Source organism: Corvus brachyrhynchos, unplaced genomic scaffold (genome assembly GCF_000691975.1).
Source record: "Corvus brachyrhynchos isolate BGI_N302 unplaced genomic scaffold, ASM69197v1 scaffold223, whole genome shotgun sequence".
NCBI classification, from domain to species: Eukaryota; Metazoa; Chordata; class Aves; order Passeriformes; family Corvidae; genus Corvus; species Corvus brachyrhynchos.
In genome coordinates this window covers 1,445,769-1,471,671 of record NW_008237174.1, presented here as the reverse complement: position 1 = coordinate 1,471,671, position 25,903 = coordinate 1,445,769, and the positions used below count along the sequence as shown (strand labels likewise).

Here is a 25,903-nt window from a genome sequence, read left to right as displayed (position 1 = left end):
GGAGACAACAGGCAGGATCTTGGGGCACCATCCCCATCACCAACAGCACAAGAGTCTGCAAAAATGGAGCATCCTTCACATTTCTGAAGCAAGAATGAAGGCAAGTTCACACTTCTGTGGTTAGAAAGTCCCTTGTCTATTTGAATGATGTCTTCAGACCTGACTAGTTGGCTGTCTATGACTCCAGCACCTGAAGCTTCCTTCATCAGACTGAAAATAAAGTTTGGATTTCAAACTGCTCTGCTAAACACATGAGAATCATCTGTCATTAGCTACAGACAATTTAACACTCAGAGCCAGAACATCTAGTGCTGAAGGAGCAACAACAGTTAATGGGAGTCTTCATGTTACAGTAAGTGAACAATGTTCAGGATCTGCCAGCCCATGGAAGGGAAGGCTTCCCTCTCTTGCACAGACAGGGAAAAGATCATGCAAGTCCAATGGTGAGAGTGCCATAAATTACTTGCAGTGCTCAGTCTCATGCAGGACACTTCTGTGGTAGGATTGCTACCCAGGCAAGAAAGTCACTAGCTTGAAGGATAACTGCTCTTCTCAAAGGTGCTCAGTTCATAAAAGGAAAAAAAAATCTTGTTCATGTATTAAGCGGAGATAAAAGAAAGTCAGAGGTAACTTTAGTGGAGATGGATTTAACTCCAGTGATTTGCATCAGTTAAATATGCAATCGATCCTGTTTACAGACCGCCATGTATCTGGCATTATTAATGAATCAAATTCTGTTTCTTCCTCTTAATTGCCCTAACTGTGTTAACAAAATTAGGAGAAGAGCCTAACAAAACATAAATAAATTATTTTGAAAACAAAACTAGCAGCCCCAGGTACTGTGGCATATTGCTGAGACAAAGCAGGTGGCCACAGGTGGCTGTGAGCCTCCAAAGGTAATGACTATCCATATGCTGTGCTATAGGGCTTGGTTGCACTTTGATGAAATGCTCTGTCTACAAGCTGGCACAACACATTTGTTTTCAGAGCAATTAAAATCTACAGTAGATGGGAAAACACCATTTTTATGAAAACCCCCAGCAAGACAATACTTTACAGACCTATTGTAAGAGAATAAAGATTTTGTCCTTTGGGCTAAATCCTCATTGTTTTTCATCTCATCTTTTGGACTTCTTTTTTCCCCCTAGCAAAAGGAGGTGTAAAAATTTAAGTGCCACTACTCAGTGACATCTAACAATCTGCACATTGCATGGACAGGTGCTGTGAAGCTGTTATCATCTATTGGTGCAGGAGTTGTTATCTGACTTTCAAGGCAACAGATTGTCCTGTGAGCTGTGCTTGTGCAGCTAACCAGTTTCCAGTGAGCCACTGCCATAGAGTGAACAGTTCATTAATTGGTATCAAGAACAAAATGAAGTTGAGCCTCATCTAGGACACAAAGATACACTGAGATAAATTAAATGATCATGTGTATAAAGTTTACTCATCAAGAATAAAATTCTTCATTTAAGAAAGAATTCAACTTACAAATTAATCTGCATGACTTGTCAAATACTCTATGGCTCATTTTCTAGACATTTAGACGTTTTGGACATTCTTCTAGAATCCAGGGAAATGGTGTTTCAGTCTCCCCATAGATCTTGTTGTCATTTTTGTGCAGCAGAACAATTTTTTGCAGTACTGCAGTATCTCATCCATACTTACCACTATAATGTTAAAAAAAACCCATGTCTTCTTGCTTGCAAGTTTATAGTTTACATCATTTCAACAGCCCATTCCCTCTAGGATTCCCCTGCTACAGGAAAAAACAGGGCCTTTCCTTTTACCCTTTGAAAACTCCAAAAGACCCAAGTGAGGCAAACCCAGGCAGCTCTATTTTATCAGATTCCTCCAAAGATACATTTTTACAAACCTCCTGGTGTTAAACACCTCATCTCATTTCTTTCCAAAGACATAATGCTGTAAAATTTAAGGTTGGGCCACAGCTCTTGAGAGCCTTGGCAGCTTCCTGCCTTCCTCCCTGCATGGCTGCCCCTCTTCTTTCTCTTTTTTACACCTACCACCCCTGTATTTTTTTTTATGTTCACCAATATTCTTAGGGAAATTTATCATTTTAGCTACCTGTTCTAAATTGCTCTGTTGAGAGGCAGAGGTGTAACAAGAGCATGTTCCCCACTGTAACAGAAAACATAGTCGAGCTCTTACAACACCAATAGAAATAGCCACAAGGGGGTAAATTCAATTAATGTCTTTAAGGTCAGGCTCCACCTTCCCTAAACCAGAAATATTTAAACATAACTATTTACATAAAGAGCAGGAAAGTGTTATGCAAAATCAAAAATGAAATTTGTTAATAATTGGGAAAAGCAACTTGGTTGTAGTTGGAAGAGCCTAACAAGAGTAACTGAGGCAGGTTCTGTATCTTTACTCAGTCCCTCTGGCAAATAGGAAAAGAAACATCTCTAACTGTAGACTCCATCAGAATATTAAGTATTTTCATATGGTGCATCTCTAAAAAATTGTGCTGTGCCAATTAATTTTTGTCAGAAGTCCCCTTGCTTTTGCATCTAAGGGATATGTGCTGCTACTACACACCAGGCCTCTGGAGCTGGGGCATCTCCTTTCACACAGCTCAGCCTTTTCCCTTTTCCTTATGGCATCTGAAGCAGAGCTCAGTTGCTGTTCATCAGCAAGGTCTCCCCCTCCTCCCTGCCCTCCACCACTGCTTCCCTCACAGCCCTGAATTACACTTTGCTCTGCATAAAAATTCCTGCCCTTATCTTGCTTCAGACCCAGCCTGTCTCCCACTGTGCAAAAACTTGCTGCTTCTAATCTTAATTTCTCAGCCAGCAGTCCTTGCAATTACAGCTCACACCCCAGGGCATCTCCCTGGCAGAAGAAACTCCCTCTCCCTCTGGCCTATATTTGCAGGGTACCTCTGTCCCTCCCAGCCTGTCCTAAGGGGCACACATTGCCTGAGTCCCCTAATACTTACTGCAGTCACCTAGTGACTGACATCAGAGTGTCACTGAGTATTCCCTGCACAGCTCTGAAGAATTTATAAGACTGAAATATTCCTCTAGCTCACTAAAATACTGGTATTAATGCCACGGTCCCTGCAGAGTACCCAGCACAGTACGTCATCACCTCACACAGCAGGAGGCAGAGAGGCATTGCCTCTCCCAAGCCTGGCAGTGTACAGCACACTGAGTGCTAAGCATTTTAGTTTAAGAGCTGTCCATCCCCTCCCACTGCCTCCAAAGTCTGTTTGTGCTGTAGCAGAAGGCAAGGGGCAAGGGTATTTTTATTATTATATTACTAGGAGTCTTTGAGAAGTACTAGGAACATACACAAAAGAGGCAGAGAATATCAGTGTGTTGGGGTTCTGCATTTCATAGAATCACAGAATGAATTAGGTTGGAAAAGACCTTTGAGATCATTGAGTCCAACCTATGACCTAACACCACCTTGTCAACTGAGTGCCACATCCAGGCTTTTCTTAAACACTTCCAGGGACGGTGACTCCACCACCTCCCTATGGTCTTCCTGTACCACATGAAAGTACAAAGAGGACAAAGATTCCCCCCCATATTTCTTACCTTTCAGAAGGACATGAAACTTATGAACGGAATGTTTGGCCCCAGTCTGAAGCTTCTTCTATATTCCTTGTTATGGGTGAGGTGTATTCTTTCCTACTGGAGCTTCAGTAGGGTCACTTATGGAGGCAGTGCTCCTCAATTGTGTGCACACAGGAGCAGCAAGACTCAACTTCCCCACTTGGGTAAGGAGGGGTGAAATCAGAGCACCTGAAAAGAATATGTTCAAAGAATACAACTGGCTAAGTCAAGGATCAGCACCATTACTAGCATTTACTCTTACTATGTATTTATTCTAGTTCTATGGATTCAGATCAAATAGGCATGTACTATCATTTTACCTGCTCAGAAGATGGAATTGCAACTGCCTTTAGAAATGGCTTTGAAAAGCCACCTAATCCTACTAAAATGCCCATTAAACATCTGCTTGATTTTAATTGTAGTGTTTTACGGAAGTTTCTTCCAAAAAGTTTCACTTTACTCTAACTGTACACTGTTTTTTAATACTGATAACTAAATTTGCTTCTTAACTTCAATGCTGGCACAAGACACCTGAATAGGTGGCCAGATTTCAAGAAGCACTGGAAACATAAAGTACCCACTGTACTCAAAACCAAGATTCACTGCTTCTCCAATGCATGTTGTTCCATGCCATCAACCTCTTGGTAAAGGAGTCGGTACCAATTAAGAAACAGACGAGTTTAGCTTACAGACCTGACAAAAACTCATTTGTTTCAATCAAGAAAATTCAGTAAGACATAAAGCAGGTCCATCTTCTCCATTGCTTCAGTCTCCTTAGCACCTTACTTTTGTAAAACTGAGACTGGAGGTCCTAATTCAACAATAATTTTGCCATGCATTGAAGTTCCTCTAGAACTTCATGATATACTTCATTATGTCAAAATACTTCATTAAATCAGGGCCTGTGATGTTAATGATTTCTGCACCAGGAAAGATGGACAAAATGGTTATTTTTCAGATTCAGGCAAATATTTGACCATAGATCAACAAAAAAGAGCAGGATCTCACATTAAAAAGCATTATCACTAGCCTGAAATCAATCTGACAACCTTTAAATCAGACTTCTGCTGATCTGCAGACCATAGAGAAATACTCCTTCCTTCATTCAATTCATGCACAGCAATAAAAGACCAGTTGCCCAGAGATTTTACTTAGCTTGGTAGACAACAACACAGCTGAGGTCAAGCAGTGACACCAGTGTATCTTCATTGCATTTGACTGAAATTCAATAAACTTGTGTAGGTTATGTAGTTTACACCACTGTCAAAGACAGGGATGCTGTTAACAATTTTGTGAAGGCAGAGCACTGGGGGAGATGAAAGGCATCTGCCAGCGTGCGGGCACGGGGCTGCACCACTGCAAACAATGAACGGAGGCAGAGCCATCGATTAGTGCTGCCATCCAGCTGCTCTGGCTGAGCTCGGCACAGCTCAGGAATGGCACTCAACTGAATGCAGCAAGAGGTAACCTTGTCCTCTCCCTCCCCTGCTCCCATACAGGTTATAATATAGGAAATTAACTGAATACTGAGAGGAAGCTTACGAATTTTGGGGGAATCGCAGAAGCAGTTTTCAATTTAACCACATTAAATGTGTGCAATTCGATCCAAGCCATTTAAATGAGTTCATTGTGAGAGTCAGCTGGCACAAAGTAATTTGCTTGGGAATGAAATCTGGCCCTGTTCTTCAGCAGTACTGTCCCTGTCCATACTCACGGACACTCTCTTAGTCATGTACAGAGCTGCTTTAAATAACAGAATAACATCTGCCAGTAAATCATTAAAGCCCCAGGACAGTAAAAATGAATTTGCGTATGGCAGACCCTCTGCAGTATCTCATTGCCAGGCACTAACTAGTTTCCATGCAAAGGCATGTAAAACTGGAATTCAGAACAAGTTCTTGCTGGTTTAAGTATTCAAAAGCCGTTCTTGAGTGCTTGTCTGGATGCAACCCTTCCCCATGTAGCAAAGCCAGCCATCAGCAATTTCAGCATTAGCCAGCTCCATATCTCCTGCATAAAAGTCACAGTGCTGTGAGCAATTAACCACCAGTGTAAGTGGATTTATCCTAGGAAGGAGGAAGAAAGACAGTTCAATAGCATAATACAGACATGTCTGGATAATTAATAATAAACAGTTAGTGGGGGGGAAATAACTGTAAGCTATGGAGAATGTTGTATTTGGGATTCATTTTTACTCTGCTAAAAGTAGTGCTGGGGAAATAGATTTTATTTTCTATCCAGTAGGAAATACGACTATGATTATTTACTGTAATTTTAAACACAAGCAAACGACTGACAGAGTGATATGTACCATCATCTGAGCGAAAATTCATAATGTTTAATCAGCTGTTTGCTATAAAATGACATTTGCCTGTTGGATTGCTTTCAATTAGTACTAACAGAATTAAAAAGAAGCATTCTGAAATGGAGAGAATATTAGATGTGCCATTAAACTGGTTCTCTCTCATTCCTGAGATTTTGTGAATGCTGTCACATGTGATGTGCCTAAGGGTCTATCCCAGTTTTATTCCCTGTCAGTGGGAGACTTTGCTTCAAGGATACTGGATCAGATTGGAACTGGAGGAGGCTTTGATTTTTTTTTTTTTTTTCCTTTGAAAGTTCAGCACATGGTCACAGTTGGCCCTGTTGTAGATGGCACCACATGCTATTCCATCATTAATTCTCTGCATTTCTTATATCCTTCACTTTTGAAGCTTTGCAATTTAGGAGAAATGCCAAAAAAGTAAAGGGATATTTGCTCTCCCCAGCATAAAATTTATTTACTTTTCATTTAAAAAAAACCCCAGATTTAAATTAGACAAAGGTAAAATGCCTTAAAATATTTTCAAGTGTTGACTTTGAATATTTTCAGACCTGTTAAAAATATTGTGGCAAAGTTGACAGATTATGTACAAAAAAGTGTGCAAGAGATGAAAGAACACTATTCCTAACACTCAAGAAAGGAACCAAACAAAAAAATGTTGACATAAGTAAATCATCCCCCTTTATTTGTTCTGATAGCTCATGCTCTGGCTCTCCTGACAACCCAAACTTAGGCATTGACACTCAAGTAGTTTAATGCCATTAAAAAAACTTAGAAAGTCTTCCATTCTTTTCTGTCCCCACAAAAAAATCTCGATGATAAAAGTTAAACCAAAGTGAGTGATGAATAGGCACACAAGTTTGATGGTGGGGGGGTTTATTCAATCATAACCTACTACATTATTCACAAAATGTATCTTGCTGGGTTTATTATTAAAAAAATCCCAAGCCCACAACCAAATTTAAACCCACCAGAATCAGTGTGAACTAGACAGGCTCTGCAGCCCCTGGCCAAGACCCTGCTCTGCAGCTGCTCTCCCACCCTGGTTCAGGTGATGTCCTTTGCCTCCCTCCCTCAGCATTGTGGAAAAATGAGCATTCACTTCCTGTGAAAAGTGCTATTCAGAAATGTGCACTGAGCAAAGATAGATCACCTATTAGTGCTTGCTACAACAAAACTACATGTGTCCCAAAACCACTGTGAAAACTGGGCTTCCTACATGATTCACCCTCTTTTATGGCACATTCCCAAAACTGCATGTTTTACCCATTAAAAAAAAAAATCACATAGGTTTCCCAGAGAATTCTTGCAAAAGGGTTTCTTACATATTCAGGTCCTTTATGTAAAGTCCCTACATATGTCTATAGGTATTTAATCCAACTGAAAAGCTGTCAGTGTTTCCTATGCTTGTAAGAGTCTCTGCACTGGATCTTTGTTTCACAAGCCACATGTTATTAAAATACAAGAATTCTTGAGAAAAGTTCGCCTGGGACTATCTCCACATATGTCAAACTCTATGAGAGGAAACAGCATTTCTTCCATTGTTTGCCATGAGAAACTTCTTGTACTGTAGATTTTACAGTGTGTGTGTTTATGTATTTCACATATACAACCCCACATCCTCATTGCACTTACCCTTTCATTTATCCAAGTTATATAAATAAGGATCCAAGTAATACCAGAGCCCGAAGTATAAGATAATTTCCTTATCTCCAGTAATATATAGCTTAACTGACTTTATACAGCCTTTTGGCAGCAGCATATCTACTGAATTTGTATTTCAGTTCACATGCCACTTTCAAGCCTCCAATATTTCAGCACAATTACAAATTAATGAGATAGGTAGTCTCCGTTGCAGAGATAGCAGCAATCTGTAAAAGGGTATTTAGAAAAGGAGTAATTTATTGGCTCATGGGGGTTCCAAGTGTGCAGTCGCATTAGCATGACAGTGGGAGGTCAAGAGACTCATTAGCCAGCAGTTACAAGATAGGCAACTCAGTATTTTACAGTGGCAGGATGTACACATACACTTTAGGAAGCAACTATTGGGTGCTCACTTTGGCATTACCCTTGCCTCTGTCTCCCAACACTCCTGAGGGCCGTGGGTACCCGCTGTAGGGGGTCATTGCTCTGTGCCTACAGTAGGAAATCCTCTTCAGATTTGTTTCTGTTATGTTACCAAAAAATCTTGTGCAGTAGCACTGGAGCAGCAGAGAGCAGAACGTCTGCTGTGCCCCACTCCTGGGTGAGGGATCCAACAGCCACATTCCTGCCCAGCACAACACCAACTTTGACCTGGCTGCTGCAGCCGGCACGGATGGGTCTTGTTAAGACCCAAGCTCATGTTTTCAGCTTGAACAACAAAGGAAGCATAGCCTGGGTTTGAAATTTGGGAGTAGGAACAAAGGCAAGGGAAAACAGATGATGGATGGAAAGAGGAAAAAATATGTGTGGGGCTTGAGGTAAGATACAGCAGCAAGGTAGCACTACCAAATGCTTGTTCTCAAACTGAGGAGAAAGCACGTGGAGAGCCTGCACCTTGGATAAAACACTAAATGTGTGGCGAGGTTTAAAACTGAATCAGTTACCAAAAATGAAGGTGTTACATCCTGATAAAATAAAGTGCATGTCTCCATTGACCACAGTGGTACTCTGATGTTTTATACCCACTGAGAGGGCTTTAGCTCATTTTGAAGACCCTTACTTAAAGGGAATAAAATCTGCAAACAATCTGAAGCTTCTGACTGCAATTCATTCACACAGGGGAAAAAAGACTAAAATAACCTTGCAGAAAGCAGTTGTTGAGAAAGCCCAATGCCAACAGGGCGACCATATACCATGTTTAAATTAGCATAAGGTTGGGCTAGCATTTCTTGTCTCTCACCCCTCCCTCTCTGATCAGACACCCCACGTCCTTTGTCTATGGAACAAGGGATTAAAGCAAAGACATACACTTGTTTTTGTCTAAATCAAATATGTAGAATGCAATAATTGACTCTGAATGTGCTGCATGCCTGATATCAGCAAACACCTTAATTATTAATTGAATTTCTTTAAACTAACAGTATCAAAGCCTATTACATCAATTCTTATCAAAACTGCAGCACTCCAAGACTTCAATGTTATTCCTAATTAAACACAAGGGTACCTATATGAGAGGGAAATAACACAAGCTTCACTATTTTCATAGATTTCAGATGTTCCTTAAATTTTACAAGAAGCCATTTCTCTTAAGCATTGGGTTATTTCTTGTTAAGAGCAGATTTGATTTTTTTAATTAGAAACATCAGATATTGCCTTCCCTTAGAAGTATTTTGGCCTAATTTTGATCTCACCTAAAAATGGCAATGCCAGACTAGCATAAAAATCAGAGTGAGAGCAGAATGTTGATCAAATCTGGAGTCAAATAAGCAGATCTTCAAAGGTTTTATACAGCTGATACCTGCATTATTCAGGCTTTTTATCAATTTCAGCTTTTGATGCTCCTTCCCCTTGGTCATGGTTTTTGCACATAACACATCATTATGCTGTGGAGTTAATTGCCACAGGATGTTTGGAGGCCAGGAGCAAATACGGGTCAACAGAGAGATTACTAAATAGATTAACATAAAACAGATTCTTTGGGGAATTCTGTCAAGAGTTCAATCCCATCTCCAAGTCAAGGTCCTTTAACTGAAGGTCATTGGAGAGACCTGCATTTCCTTGTAGTCTGGCTCCTTACACAGACAAATCCCAGCTCCTTCCTCCTGTACAAAGACACTGCTTGAGCAAGCACTGTGCTGCACAGCCCCGTGGTGTGACCATGTTCCTCACCTTTATGAAGGATCCTACTGCTGCTTCCTTTCATCACTATATAGGGCTGACAGGACACATGTTCAACAACTGCATTGTATAGTGATGATATGTAAGTGGTAGAGTAGGAAAAACTAACCAGAGGAAGTTATAATTAAAAAAAAAAAAAAAGAAGGAGATAAAGAGAGAGAAACCTACACAGTAACAGTAAAAACAAGTTCAGCTCTTTACTGAAAATCCTAGTGAAAAATAGCTAAATGAAATGGAATATAGGTCAATTCAAAATTCACATGTTCACATGTTGGTGGAAGGCAACATCCAGGCCCAGGGCAAGTATTTCCTCTGAGCAAAACCCCCAAGTGTACACAGTTTGAATGCAGACCTTCCATGATAATGAGGTGTTTCACCAGAGTGGAAGTTCTTAAAATACCTTACACTGCTGCTTCCAGCCCCCTTTGTTTAGAGAGGAGAGAGAGTCTGTTGTCCATCTGGCTGAAAGGCAAAGACAGCTGAGATTTTGTTCTGCTCCACATCTCAGCTCCATGGCACAAAGGACACTGCTCTGGGTTTAGGAGGGTTTGACAACCAATAAAAATGCCATATACCTGGCTTCTACTCCATAGTGTTCACTGGGTCTGGAGTAGCTGCTTCATTTGCTCCTGAAAGTTTCATTCACACTGGCAGCACTGCACAGCCTATGGTGTTTGAAAAGCCAAAAAGAAAAAAATATCTCTTATCAAGGCCAATGCTGCCCAAAAGGTTGGGATCCTCAATCAGAAGAGCTGGCTCAGCATCCTGAGTTAGAAAACAACCTCTGCATAAAGAATTTTTAATTAACTGATTAGGCTCTAAAAGCATTCATGGCACATTCTCCTCTCTTCTCATTCCATTAGAAAAGAGAAATATTCATCTACTCACATTTATAAACACAGCCTACAACTGTAACAAACTTTCATAAATTCAGCCTATAAGGATAAGGAGCATTTCCTGCTCCTTTTGTGATGTGTAGCCCATCACCATCACTCCCACTTGCTTCTCTTTCAGGCCAGCACTGGAGTTCAGTGTTTGAAGAGTCATTTTACTGACGTTCTTTACAGTGAGTCCAGTGAATCCCCAAATCAGCAATTACTTTAATTCAATAGAACTGTGTCTAATTATTTCAAAGTAGTTGTGTGTATTAACCTACATATTAGGATATTCATAAAACAAAAAGGAAACAGACTCACCATCATTTCCCAAATACCCAGGTGACCACTTGTGAATGTCAGCAGAAAACCCTTCTTCTGTTTGCAGTTATACATTTCCTTAACTTCATTCTTCATTAGCAGTACACATTGTGTTTTTTAATAACTGCACTGTTAACAATTAGTAAATTCCTCTTTTAAAAAACTAGCCTGGGTGCACCATGTATGCCCACTGCTTTGTATCTAGCCAGCTCAATAGCTGCTTCAGGGTGAGATCCTGCCCCCAGCCAGAAAACAGCCAACACTAAAAATGAGCTTCCCCTGGCCTTTGAGCAAAGCCATGATGCAAACTTGGGGGAAAAAAATATCTAACTGATGTAGATGCTGCCATGTGGTGGATTTCTTATGGTTGTTTCCGTTTGCTTCCAGCATTGCATCATAAAAAACACATTTCTATTTTCAGCCTTCTTGTGCAATTGAACTAGAAAGGGCTTCTTGCTGTCATCCTTACAGGTGCAGACCTCAACATATGCCAGAATTTACTGAAGCATCAGGAGTGAGCTATCACACCTATACACAGTTACTTTGGATCCCTCCCACCTTTTGTTTAAAATAGTAAGTGGCAAAACAGACCAACCAAAATGGTCTTAATATGTGCACATATGACATATACATCTATACACAGTCAGACAAACACATGCCCATCATAACCCAAACGCATCTACCATGCCAGATACGCCAACACACAGACAGAATAAGCAAATTTTAAGGTTGTGTCTTAATAATCACCTAAATTAAGACAGTGATGTAATAATGCAGATCAAGTTTAACTACAATCCCTTCAGTTATAAGCTAGTGATGGGTGGACTTCATGCTCAGACATATAAAAATACAATTCCTGGCCAATGCAGGAGTCTCTTTCCCAGCCTTCATGTTCTCTCTTTTTTCTCCTCCTCCCATACTTACATGCATTCCACTCTCTGACTTTTGTCATCACATTACCTACACTTTTTTTCATCTTTGTACCATGTTCCCCTTCTGCCACATCTTAAGAGAGGAATAGCTCTCAAGTATCTGGAAGGGATGGATATAAAACCCCCTTTCTTAAAGGGGCTATGCCATTATCCAAAATTACACTACAAGGTTGTGCCTCTTACAATGTTCAAAGAACCAGACCTGGAACACAGCGTAGAAACTGAATATCCTTCTCCTGGAGAGAGTAGTCCTCCTGGAAGACTCTACTAGGTCCCTCTGCACTTATCCTAAAATCAGAATAGACACATTGATGCTGGCCTGGGCTTCCCACCAAAATAAATCGGAAGGTGACCTGCAGAGGAGCTCAGGCTTTGCATCCACACACTTGGCTCACGCGGTTCTTTTGAAAGCCAATGCAATGAATGGGCATGAAATCTCAGAGTGCTTCTGGCAAGCCCTGGTCACACAGGGTGTTAAGCACTGACCCTAAAGGCTGGCCAAATACCTCTGAGGTACAAATCACCTTCTCACTCAGTTGCTGTCATCTGGAAGATTGAAAAAAGGACAGAGATCTGAAGGACTCTGCTGTGATAAACCCCCTTTCTTCCTCACATTTATTCATCATTGCACCTGAAATGACTAAGTCGAATCTCAAATTGAGGCTGCACACGCATGAACATTTTAGCAGACCAAAAAGAGCCTTCCACACGTCTTAATATTTTGTGCTATTTAGAGATGCCAGGTAAATCAGGATTCCCTGCCCTACAAACCATCCAAACCCACATAGATGCTGCCCTAGTCCTAGAAGGCAGCTGTGTCCTGGCTGCTTTCATGCTCAACATAAAGCCTGCGCATGCTGCAGCTACCTCCACTTATAGACCTTGTATAGGCTTGGGGTTTATCGTATTTTTATGGAAATTCAGTTCAGTGCTCAATTTACCCTTATTTAAATGCTAATTTCAGTGGAGTGGTTTAACAAAGCAATTATGAAAAAAAGGCTCTAATCTTCCTCAGACTGATTAGGGAGAAACTCAGAATGTGGTAGACAGATTAACCATGTAAATGCAACATAAGTGATCTGTTTCCTACTTAATGCACTCAGTGATAAGCGATTTGGTTACAAAGGTGACAGTTCAGCCTCCTTTTCTAAATATATAACACCAAAGAATCAACAAAACACTAACACCTCATGCAGGGTGTTGCATATAATAATTATCCTTAGCAATCTCTCTTGTTTTCTTTACTTAACACTCACTCTTGTTTTCCTTCTTAATATATGTTTATCCATTTTATTTAGAACTTCTGACTGAAAGATATAATCAGACACTTTAGAAGGCATTTTACTGTAATTGTAGTTAGTTCAGTTAAGTGCCATAATTTAAAATGGTTTAATGCTAATTCCACCTCCCCCCTCTGCCAGAGCTGCAACTGAATCTGACAATGCCAAGCAATTCAAGAGGTCTCCACCTACTAGAATCAAAATTCACCAGTTCTACCAGCTCTCCAAAGCCTCTTTGGGTAAAAACTAAACATGAATATCCTACCTGCAACAACACATTTCTCAGAGCAAGGATAAGCAACAGAGAGAATTGTAACACGGGGGTTTTAGGCCCGATACCCATTCCTTGGATAATCTACAGTGCCATTAAAATTTGCAGCATCTGTCTGCTCTTGGGAACAGGCAACATGTGACTGACAGAAATCTGTGAGATACTGTCAAATACTCCATCTTTTGCCTCTGAATCTGTGGAATTTTATTTAAGTTGAATACACAAAGGATTCAATGTCACTGTTGATTTATGACTTTCAAATACCAAATTCTATTTTCTAAAGTTTAATCATTGCAGTTCTTTTCTTCCAGAGGCCTGTTACCTCTCTTTGAGAGCTTCCTCTCTGCCTTTCTGTCATTGTTTCAATTCTTTCCAATGCTTTCCTGGTTTCTCCCATCCCTTCCTGAGTGTGCGGCCTCAAGGTTGTGCAATCCTTAGGGACAGGGCTGTGAGGGAGGAGAAAAACCAAAGCTTGTGAGCAGTTTTCTTGGGTTTGATGCACAATTCTCCCAGGGAAACAGCTCAGGTCCTAAAGTTCTGTAACGAACTATCAGTTCACTGACAAACCCTGACTGAGTACGTACTCTCTAATGAAATGTGCTTTGGAAGGTAAATGGAAATAAAAGATTGCTGAGGTGAGTCCTGGTGGCAGGGACCTGTATAAGGAGAGAGGTCTCAGATGAGAAAAACTGAATTCCCACCACTACAGTATTCAGTGCTATTTGAATCAATGATTACCCACAAAGAGATTTCACACAATACATGGAATAAATGTAAGTTAGGAATCCATTTCCATTTGATTTAAACTAAGTACTTTGGGAGAGTAAAACAGCCTCCCTTGACAGAATTTGTTTCATTAAGGTTTTCCTAAACTTTACACAGCACAGTAGACATAGTAATTTTATTTCCAAATGAGTTAAAACAGCTTCTGATCTGGTAGAGGCACTCAATTATGATCAGATGGGCAAGAAACTAAAATATATGTAAGTGTGCTGGGCAATTCATGTCATTTCAGCATAATTATTCTACCTCAGGGTCAGCTCAAGTTGCTCCCACGAAAGCTAACTTCCTCTGAAGGGCTATTTCTCATGGATGCTTGATTCTTAATCACCTCATCAGATCAACTGCTGCTCTGCCTATCCCTGTGATCACTGGGAAGGTTTCAGACCCCTTCTACTGAAGTTAGTTATTAGTCAGCTCCATTCCAGCTGTGAGGCTGAAAATTTCCAAAAAAACAAACACATTTAATAGTGTTTCAGCTTATGCAGGAGAGTTCTTTTAAGTACTTGCAAAAAACCCCACTGAGTAATATTAAAGAGCAAACACCCATTTGATGTGACACTCCTAAATTCTTTGACACTCAGAGATTTTGGCAGCTGCCAGCTGAGGATGACAATGCTGTTGTACTTCCTTACACTGCAGGTCATGCATTCCCAGTAAGGCTCTGGGTCCCTTCTGCACCTGGCCAAGGGAAATGCTACAAGATTAATTCCCATCCAGTCGCACCTCTGGAGTAACCACAGACACTGCACACAGGGCAGACTCATAGAAAAGCCTTTGGAAAAGATTCCTGGAAGTGATTTTGGACATACACTGTGAACAAGTTTCCAGTGGGAATTGGTTCATTGGGGCTGGATACTGAACACTCTTAGGGCAGTGCCTGCATTATTAAAAGGAGGTATTTTAAATGGTCATATTTCTAACACATTTTGAAACAGCAGGGGAGACAGCAACCTGAATCCTGTGGTCCTCTGTAGCTGGCCTGTCAAGACAACCTGAAGCACAAGGTTAGTGTGCCACCCATCCTTAGAATTCCCCTGGATGGTCTGGAGTGTCACTACTGAAACACTGCACTGAAGTGCCATACCTCAGCCATAACATACACCTCCGTTTCAGCTTTCCAGGTAGGTAATCATTTTTAATTACAGTATTTGTATTTAAGCTCTGCACACAACAAATCAATTTCATCTTTGCAGTATGTGCCGGACTACCTCTCAGTAGCTTTGGGAAAAAAAAAAAAAAAGGAAGAAAACATCAGCCAGCTGCCTGTGTGTTCCCAGAAACAAGAAAACATCTATCAAGCCTTGGCACAAACAGTTCTTATTTCTGTTTTATCTATTTATTTTCCTAAAAGCATCACTGAAACAATTCACAAGATTTATAATCCGCAAGAAAAGCGATTTAAGCCCACATCTGCAGAAAAATGTTAATTTATAGAAAACAGTAATCTACCTAAAACCTCCTTAGGAAAACACTTCTGCAAATTCGTAAGACTGTGTCCCAAAAGAACTGAAAAATGTATTATTCAGTTGTTTGTGCTTTGTAGGTGTAGAACTGCATGTGTAGAAGAAGAACATGGGCACAAAGCCAGCAGGAAACATTATTATAGGAACTGCCCCTCAGAGGCAAATCTCCAATAGAAAATAATCCACAGGCTAGTGGCAAAAATACAGCCCCAAGCCCTCAAGTACAGCCTGTGCTTTCATGCTGCCCTGCCCTTAAGAGCAAAACGGCACAGCAGAGGAGTCAAACACCTTGATTGTTCAGCAAGTCTGAGAGTTTAGAGCATTGTCACTAGTTCTGTTTGCTTTAGGGGCAAAGCTCCATTTGCTTTAGTTCCTTTGCCCTGAGCCCCAGGGACAGAGTGCCTAAGGATCAGCCACATCACCTCAGCCCTGCGGTGCTCATGTGCAACCACAACAATCCCAGTGATTCCAAACAACCTTCTTTCCCTTCTGGCTCTCTGGTACACAAAGAACAGCACCTGACCTGCAGGCTGACACACCAGAAACTTTTAAATCCCAGTGTTCCCCCTGGATGTCTGCAGTTTGTTTCTGTTATTCAGACACTCCCTGCTGAGCTGAAGGGGGTTTGCTCATGTCAGCTGAGTCCCTGTGTGCGTGTGAGCAGCAAACAGATGCAGCTCCCTCAGCTCAAGTGCTGGATTGCTCGTGAACTTGATTCCATCCACATCCCTCCCTCATGAGCACTCCAACCCCCTCCAAGCAGGCACAGAGCTTTTTGTGGACTGCACTTGTCTTGGAGAAAACCCAAAAGCCTCCTTTGTTCTTTCACTCTGTTCAGGTGAAAATGCACCTTCAATACATCTTCTTGACCAGAGAAGATGAACCCTCTAGTCCCCCTTGCTACAAGCATCATTTATTCAGTGACTTCTCCTGGGTAGCCAGGGCTCCAGGAGCACACACAACTAAAGAGCACATGGATGGTCAAAGGCATCCCACATGTTCCCTCCTCCACTGGCTGTCATGAACATCCTCTTCCTTTGTGTGCTTTTGGATGTGATAAAAATACTATTGGATATTCCTGACCTTAAAGACAGCTATACTTTCAAAACTTGAGATGGAGACTACTGCATGGAAATTCTTTATCTTAACTCCTCTGCAGAATATTTTCACGTGCTTTTTCATTTCAGATGTTACAAAGGCCTTAGTCTCTCTCAGTGGTGGGGAGGAGAATAAATCTGCATGTGTTAAGGGCACAGGGAGCAGGAATAGACACTTTCCAGGGCTGTATTCACTGCTCTCACTCCAGAGTCACACATGGGACTCACTTTCTTTGGCAGAACTCCAGAGTTCTTGGCGTTGTTTGGGAGACAAACAATCACAGGAACTATTTTAGCTGAATGGGCCTTGCAGGTATGTGTGCTCTGGAATAATAAGTACAATGTTATGGTGCAAAAGAGGGACAGGACAAGAACAGATTCTTCAGGCATACTTGTAGTTCTTTTGGGAACAGATCTAAAATTTTATGTTTTCATGAGTAAGATGAGGGGACAGTACTTGCACACCTGTGTTCTCTTGTCCATTTCTTTTTTCCTTCTATACTTTGCAGCATAACTAGCAGGAGTGCCAGAGGTGCCCGTCAGGGAAATATCAGTACAAATATGTACAAAGAGTTCATGGAAATGTTCATGCCCACTTAAGCTACTGCCATGGTGAACAACTGCCATAGAAATAAACCATTTCAGGCCAAAGACTTGAGGCAGCAGTCCCTGGCCATAGCAGTTCTTGTCCTGGGGAATTATAGAGCCTCCCTTCAGCCTAATGTCACAGGCAAACCCATGGGCCATAAAAAAGTGAAGAGGTCACAGAGGTGCCAGAGAAGAGCACAGATATCATCCAGTACAAAGTGTTAATTTTGTGCTGGATTTATCGTAATTTCTTCCTCTTTTCAGTTTAATGGGTTGTAAGTTATCTTACATGCTTTAGCTGGAACCTGCAGGTAGTTTTCCAGAAGTTTTAGCTCTGAAATCATTTTAAAGCACCAAGATGATACAAACATAAAAACAATCTTTAAATAATCTGTTAATGCTGAATTAAACTTCCTTTATAGCAAGAGGAAGTTAAATTACATAAATGAAACTACAGCAATTAGGCCATTTAAACCATGAACAGAAAGATTGAAGCTGACAGGATATCAAGTAGCATCCAGGCTTCAATATGAAAGACTCCTGTCCTCCACCCATCACAAAGGCTACTCAGGCTGTTTCAAACCATTTTAATCTGGTCTTGTATAAAATTATCCTCTAACAGAAGAAACAAAAAAGCACTGCTTTGGGCTGCCTTCTCCCTTTGCAGGCTGTCATCTGTATTTTCCTTACCAAGGATGCTCATGTCCTCTTCAGATCTTTGTCTCTAGAAATTCCTCTAACTGCCAAAGCTTTGCTTTACTAAATTTTCGTTCTATAAAAAACCAAGTTTTCTCTTAAAATGTTCCTAGATAACATGTTCAGTAATCTAAACCAGGATTACTGATACCTTTTTGTCATTATAGGAATGACAATTCAATGTTCCCTACCTGTGCCTTTCAGCATTTCCCGAAATCAAGCATAAAGTCAATCTGCTCACATCTGGATATTCTGCCAAGAGTCTTTGTGGTTAAGGAATGATTTCTCACTGCTTCCTGAACAGGATTTTCATACTTCCCATTACTATAATTACCCATTCACTGTACAATAGTAGTGCTTCCCATATTTCCCTTTCTCTGTCCAAAACATGCACTGCAGCCACCTTTCTAATTAGATGCACATGCACTGAGCCATCCATCTTCCTTATTAACTTTACCAGTTATGGGTAGCAAGACCTTTCCCGTCCCTGTCATTCATGAAGTGGCAACACATTAAACACAGAAATAAGCATGAACTGTGGCAAATGCCTGCTTTCAGCCATCTTTCCTAATACTCTGCTCTTTAATCTTTCATGTGATCATCTTTTCCATAATTACATCCATTATAATTATATTCATCCTCCTACCGTCAATCCCTTAAATTGCAGCCTACAACATTTGTGAGGAAAGTGACAAGTCTTGTAGGAAGGGGAAAGAAGACAAAGAGATTTTCTATACTGGAGATAGGTGCTGTTCAGGAAGTCTGGAATAGCACACAACATGCAACCAGAACCAATGCACCAACATCCCACTTGGGATTAGCAAGTCCCTCAGAAAGGTGAGGATTCCTCTCCACTCCTCTCCAGCCTGTGTCACTGGAAAGCTTCCTCTCATACTGCTGATTTTAGGGGCTTGTGTTTTCTCCTGCTTTCTCCCACTTTCTGGCACATTTAGACCTCATGGTCTCTGCAGTTCTCTCAATACCAGAAATCCTTTCAGGGACAGAGTTTCTTCACCTAAAAATCATTAGCAACCTCTCTGAAACTCAAACTAATCTCCAAGGGCTATAACTCAGCAAATTAATTGAAACAGGTTCCTGTTCCAGCCCCACTCAAACCTAGATCAGCATTCAGCGAGACAGACTTCTCTCAAACCTGGCTTTATTCACTGGGATTTGGCTATGGGATACTATTTACACTCTTCAGTGTCTCAAACCCTGTTAAATCAGAGATAGTGGATACAGCTGCTCTCCCACTGTTTCCACCAGGGAAAAGACATCCATAGAGTCACTGGGCTCCCACCTCCCATCTCCTCCTGCTCCTCTGAAAGGCCTGACCCAGCAAGCGGCCTCTGCACCCTCCCAGTGAGCTCCAGCACTTCTCAAGCACCTTCCCAGACCACAGCCCTCCAGCTTTGGCTTTTGTGTGAGACCCAAAACCTCTCTGCTGCCATCCTGATTTGAAAAGTTTTGTGCTGCAGCTGAGCTCCCCTCCTAGACTTTTCTTCTTGACAACTCTGCAGCCCATGCCTTTGCTTGCTCTGCTCACACAAGTGCTATAAATCATCCCCCACTATAAGGTGCTCAGATTAGTCATAAGGCAGCTACATCATAGGGGCTAATTGGCCCGATTAGCTGTTCTCAGTTGAGACCATTATCTGAAAAATCTTTGCTTATTCTTGTGTGTTTGTGATTTTTGCAATGAACCAGCACATCTATTCCACAAAATACCTTTTTGTCCTTGCTGATTCTGTATTCCAAAAGCATCTAGAGTAACTTACATTAAGAGAATCCACAGATTTTCCCATTTCCTTAGCTTTTCAGGAGCTGCCTCACAGTGTAATTTCATTGAATGGACCTTGTTTATCTTCAAACAGGAAACAGACACCAATTCCTAGCTTGTACTTTATACGAAAATAACTTATTCCATTAGCAAAGGAAAACTGTTCTTTTTTTATCTCAGATCTGGGATATATCATGTGCTCAGCAACATGCCTGAAACTAAACAGAAGTGACAGTGCTAAAACTGTGCAACACACAGTTTTCATCTCCAGCCACAGAGATACTTAACTAGAGTCAATATGTGAAAACACCAAGGGCCAGAACCATCATTTGTGATCAGAGCTGTGCATTATCAAAATAAAGAGCTCAAATGCTTAACTCCACTGATTGAATTCAACATCCTCAAATCACATCTGGACTGCATGCTGTAGGATGCCACAGCGCCCTGGTACTGCTGTTGTGCCTCCCATCCCAGGCATCGTCATGTGGCTGCAGGAGATACTGGCACATTTAGGCCTTCCATCAGTAATTTCATCTCTGTTCCAACTCACGGGTGCCTCACATGGGCAATGCAATAGGAAATGACACTGCTGTCTGTGGCAAAGTCAAGTGCAATATAGAAGCCCCTTTTAGCACGGTGGGATCTTTCAAAGGATGCTCTTAATTTCCCACCCAAGTTTTGTGAAAGACCATCTGAGACAGAGCCTTCCTGAAGAACTGATGGCACTCCAGACCTGCACAAGTGCACTTCTGTGCTAGGAATCCAAAGAGACAAAGAGGAAAGGTGTTTTACACATGCAGAGTGGAGGCACTGAGACTACAGCTTGGGTTTGAGCCCACCTCTAATGTAAATATCAGGCCCACGGCAACATTCTGGTATCTATTGCTACCAGGCACCATGAACTTCATTTGCTTGTGTCTGGTAGCTGGCCAGATCCATTTGACTGCAAATACTGACATTCAGTATCCTCAGAAGATTCCTCAAGATCCTCAGAAGCATTCCATATTCAGGGCTGCTCTTAGGATTACGAGAAGATGCCCAGTGCTTCAGAAGAAAAGCTGTGGGACTCAGGCTGAAACATAACTGTACAAACACACATCACAAATGGACTCTTGCTTCAGCACTCAGGGTCACTAACTGGTCTCCTCCCAAAGCCAGTCTCGTTTACATCACTTCCTGAGGTGGCCAAGGGCCAGTAGAAGCTCAACAGCTGCACAACCAGAAACTCTTTCACCCACATGACAGCGTCTCTCTTGCCATAAGGCTTGTGATTTGGACACTGCAATTCCTTGACTTGGATGGATGTACTTGCCAGTCTGGGAGGAAAAGCCTTGACTCAGAACTGCCAGCTCTGCATCTTCCACATTTTCAGATAAAATATTTATAGCTTTCTGCCAGGTTGCCTCTTACATGGGGAAGGAGCTCCCCCCAAAAGCTACCCAATCTCCTTTGTACCCTCAGTGATCTCCTGTGTACCCCCTCTCCACAACAAAGTGTAGGGAGAGGTTCCCGTTGCCTTGCACATAAATGCCAGATAGCAGGGGCACCTCTGAGGCTCAGGCACCACCCCAGGGCAAACCCACCTCTCTTCTAGGTGGTACAAACCTACTGATGCACACTATAGCCCAGAGAGAAGAGAGGCAAAAACAAAGCAAGGAAACTGTTAGAATCCCCTAGCAAACAGAACTAATTATTCCATGGAGCCCTTCCCAAGGATGTCAGGATGTACATTCAGAGGACAAGGCATTGATCAGTGGAAATGATCAAAAAGGAAAGAAAGCAAAACTGTGCACTGAAAAGCCAGAAGAGAGAAAGTCTTGGACAGCAAGCAAGCACTAACAACATGGCCCGAGGAAAAGCCAGAGAGGACAGCTTTTAAGTGAGCTTCCTTGAGTCCTGCTGTGTTCAGGGACACAGGCCTTTGTAAATTCTTCAAAATACGCAGGAGTGCATCAAAGTCACACTTAACTCACCAATTTCTCATCTTAAGTGGAATGACTGACAGAAAATGTCTCTCCCCAGACTTTTTTTGTTAGCTTCTGGGGTCAAGAGAAGCTACAATAATAATTACAGCCTCAGCAAGGAGATGATATCTTGTGTTAGAGGACACATTATTTGAATCAGGATTGAAGAGACAATGCTTTTGTAGCAGCAGCTAGGCATAAGAGGAGCTGATTTTTCTCTTACTAAATACAGGAGGTTTCATCCTCTTTTGCTGTTAACAGATTGATACATGTTCTGGTCCTGCATTTGTAACATTCTGTAGTCTGGCTGACTGATTTGCTTAGAATTTAAATTGTTCAGGACAACCACTTCTTTTAATCTTGTAATACTTAAAAAAACACCATAATACTAACAGAGATATGATTGCGGGGTTTTGCTATAGTAAGGTTTGTCATCTTCTGAAAGCATATTGCTCCAGCTCCCCAGGGTCCAGAAGGAAGGAAAAAACCAGAACTGGGCACAAAGAGAAGCGTTTTACAAAACTTCACAGGGTGGATCAGGGACAAAAAATCATGCCACATGTTAATCTTAATTCCTTGTTGCTTTACCCTGTAATTCATCTCTGAGCTCAGCACTGGGGGCAGTTCACTGCCTGGGACCCCTGTGTGGTGGGTGGTTTCTGTACTTGTTTTAGAAGTGCCCCCATACAGCAGGGGCAGTGCTGTTGTCCCCAGGCCTGCCCAAGAAGCCAGCTGGTGGTCACAAGCCAGCTGCCCTGGAGTAAAAAGCAGGCTTCCTGCCACCTCCCTCACTGCCTGATACCTCCTCCAGCTACCTGGGCAGTACCTAAAATACAAGATCCCTGCTTCAGTTAACTGAGTGATGCAACTAATGACCTCCATTAGAAACACAGAGTCCTGCTGAGCTGGGAGACATCATATCCTGAAGTGGCACCTTAGCAGTGAAGGTACAGCTGGTTGGGAAGCAGCTGTAGGACACATGGTATTCCCAGGCTGAGGTGCACTCCCAGCTTCATCTTCCCATCAGGCAGAGTCATGGGTGAGAGGGAGCCCTCTAAACTCAACTGACTGGCATGTCTGGAAAAGGACACAAAGCTGAAAACACAACCTTACTCAGGCTTTTTGTTAAAAGAAATGAAAATATTTGAGCATCCAGAGCCAAAAGTCTTTACTTTTTAAATACACAGTTTAGATACCGACACTATAAAGAGGATGGAGGTGTAACTGAGCTCTGACTGTTTTCAGAGCTTTCCCCACTTAAAAAAAAGATTCACGTGTCTGTGTGCTATCACACACATATAAAGAACTTTAAAAGAGCTGCACATACAGGGTTAAACTAAATCGGCCCCAGGGAATGCCACAGCCCTGTCAATACTGTGTTTAAAGCTTACCAGCTGTGCCACCATGGCAAAAGTCTCTGATGGTGGTGTTCTGTTTAGAGTGAGGTTTTTGGTACTCATGGTGGATTTGACCTTCCTCACCTAAGTGCTCTAGATATCCTGGATTTTGTGATTCTTACTCGGGATAAATATTAATGAATTACCCAAAGAGAAAAGTATTAGGCCTCTCCACTCATTCTGACCCCAGAGAAGCATTTCATTCTGCAAAAGTCATGCAGAGTGAAAAAAGAAAAGGCTGATTCATCTGCAATGCAGCTCACCCCAAATTGCTTATACTTGCACTGTCACGCTCTATGCTGGCACTGCTAACTTACTGTTTGCTATTTTGGCTAATTATATAACTTTCAAAGGAAAGATTGTTCTTACAAAGCACTGAAAGAAGAGTGGGAGGCATTATATCCGTCTCCTACACATCTGAAACTCTGTATAATGAACCTCCAAATTCTGAGATGTCTGAGGAGATTATGTCTCCTCATGGCAAGGCTGGATCTGCCCCAGAACATGAGATTTGCAGGGAAGGCATCTTTGCTCTCTGCCCTCTGTTGTTAGTGTCCAAACGAAACCTAGCAAAGAAACACTATCTATTGGCAGGACTGAAAAGTCCATGTATTCAAACTGTCCAACATTATTAAGCATATAAATAAAATCATTCAAGATAGAATCAAATTCCCTGCTGGGGGAAAGGCTATTCATAGGCAACTGGAGAGAACTGCACTGTAACTCCAGATTCATGCAGCTTCAAATTGTCTCATTTTTGATGTTTAGATAACAGAGTCCCCTGGGCCTTTCTATTCAGCTCAGTGTGCAGCGGTACGATGGCTGAAGAAAAACTCAACACACAAAGGATTAAGAGATGCTATTTCTTCACAATACAGGGGAAGATGGAAAATGCTATAGGGTGGGAATGGCTTAGAATGGCTTGCCCTTGTCTTTACAGCTTGTGAGCAATCAGCGTGGCTGTTGGTATTCAATACTAAGTTTCATCAAAAGCACGAAGTATGATTAAGACACTAAAAAAAGCTGGAGAGTATCCAGGGTTTAATTACCATCATATCAGAGTTCTAAATGCTGATGAGAGCAAGTGTCAAACAAGAAGAATGGCATGCAATACAGTACACCTTGGGGACTGCCTGATGAGTGACTGGCTCATGAGTGCCTGGCAAACCAACTACAAGAGAGAATTACAGAGGTTTAATATACTGAAGAAAAAGAGAGCTGTAAACTTACAAAGCGGATCAAATAAGAATCTAAACCCCAAAATCACTTGGATTAAGTATAACCAGGATGCTTTCTTTTATTTGAAGGAAAAGATCTGCCAGACACCTTTTAGCAAATGCTCCCCCAATTACGTTAGTATTTAGACTCAACTCTGCCTAATATATCTAACCAAATTCCAGGCCCCACTGTTCTCAAGCTTACACGTACAGAAAGGCAGTCTTCGCTCTGAAAGGGACTGAGAACAACAAGACAGTGCAGGACGTGTAATCATCCATACTTTTTGCATATGGCAACAGCAACTGGAGGTACAGTGCATGTCTGTGTCCAGTGGTGACAGATCACAGCTGGGCCTTGCTGTGGACTCTTCCAAAAATGTGTCTTTGGTCCAGCCAAAAAGCCTTAAACTTTGCCTCTTCCTACACCTCACAGGAAGATCATTTACAGGATACCAAAAACAAATATAAGAAATATATATAGGTCTTCCTAAGAGCAAACCAAATATCTTTAGCTGCAGACATTTTCATAGCCAATTCACAAGTTTAATATTATACAACTCTTTATCTTTCAAGCAATTCTGCTTAAAATATAACCGTCAAACTTTCACTGTCCATTCAAAGGGACATTGCTCAACACAGCAGTCAGACAGGGTTTGCAAGATAATTTGGGCTAACTTTTGCAAGAACATCATTACTTCCAACCTTTAGTCTGATATTATGTCCTTCCCTCTCCACTGCCACAAACACCCAAGAATATTGCACACAACAGCCCCAAAAAAATGGACTTGATGGGTTAGATGAATAAACTTCTTCAAGGTGTGCAGAACACAGGATTGGCCATTCTATATAAGGGGCCCATAAATCTGTAGAACCAGAGGAGATTACCTTTGGATATCTCAATAGTTGTGCAGAAGTTGCAAACAGCAGTTTGCTCCTGTGTGCATGCAATCATCTAAAACCCTGTAAAACAGAATCCATGTGGGAATAACCGCACCAGAGTGGTTTTGGTCAGGCACAGCTTCAAAATCTGATTTCTGTTTAACTGGCCTAAGTGTTTCCTGGAGGAAACATTGCAATACCTCTGCATATCCTCCTCCTCTAGAGCGACTCGATGTCTGTCCACAAGTGGCACTTGAGGATTCAGTAGGCATGTGAGTGCACTATCAATCACTCTAGTAATTTTTAATAGCAAAGAGCCTGATTTCTCACTGGAGGAGCACCCCACTGATACAACACATCAGACGAAAGGTGCCATGGGTCAGCATGCCCTCCCTGACCACAACTCCTGCCTTTTATCTTTCAGACTAAATAAGGCCTAACCATATACAAGCATCTATAGCAAGGGCCCTGAACTCTTCAGAGGTCCTAAGCCCTGCCCCTGGGTCTGTCAAAGTCCCAAACTAAGGCCAAAATTAATCAATACATTTGATAATTTAATCAACATTTGATCCAAATTTTGCTTCCTCTAGGTCATTTTGAGCAACTGAGGAACTCTTTTGACTTAAAATGTGTCAGC

The 25,903-nt window shown here is 41.7% G+C and overlaps 1 long non-coding RNA gene across 1 annotated transcript in view; it reads right to left on the bottom strand.

Annotated features, from left to right (window-relative positions):
• Positions 1 to 3,565: 3,565 nt before the first annotated feature.
• Positions 3,566 to 25,903, bottom strand: part of LOC108445322 — a 143,111-nt gene continuing 120,773 nt past the window's right edge. Inside the window, exon 6 of the long non-coding RNA XR_001860139.1 lies at positions 3,566 to 3,767. This is a non-coding gene — a long non-coding RNA (uncharacterized LOC108445322). The remainder of the gene's footprint in view (positions 3,768 to 25,903) is intronic.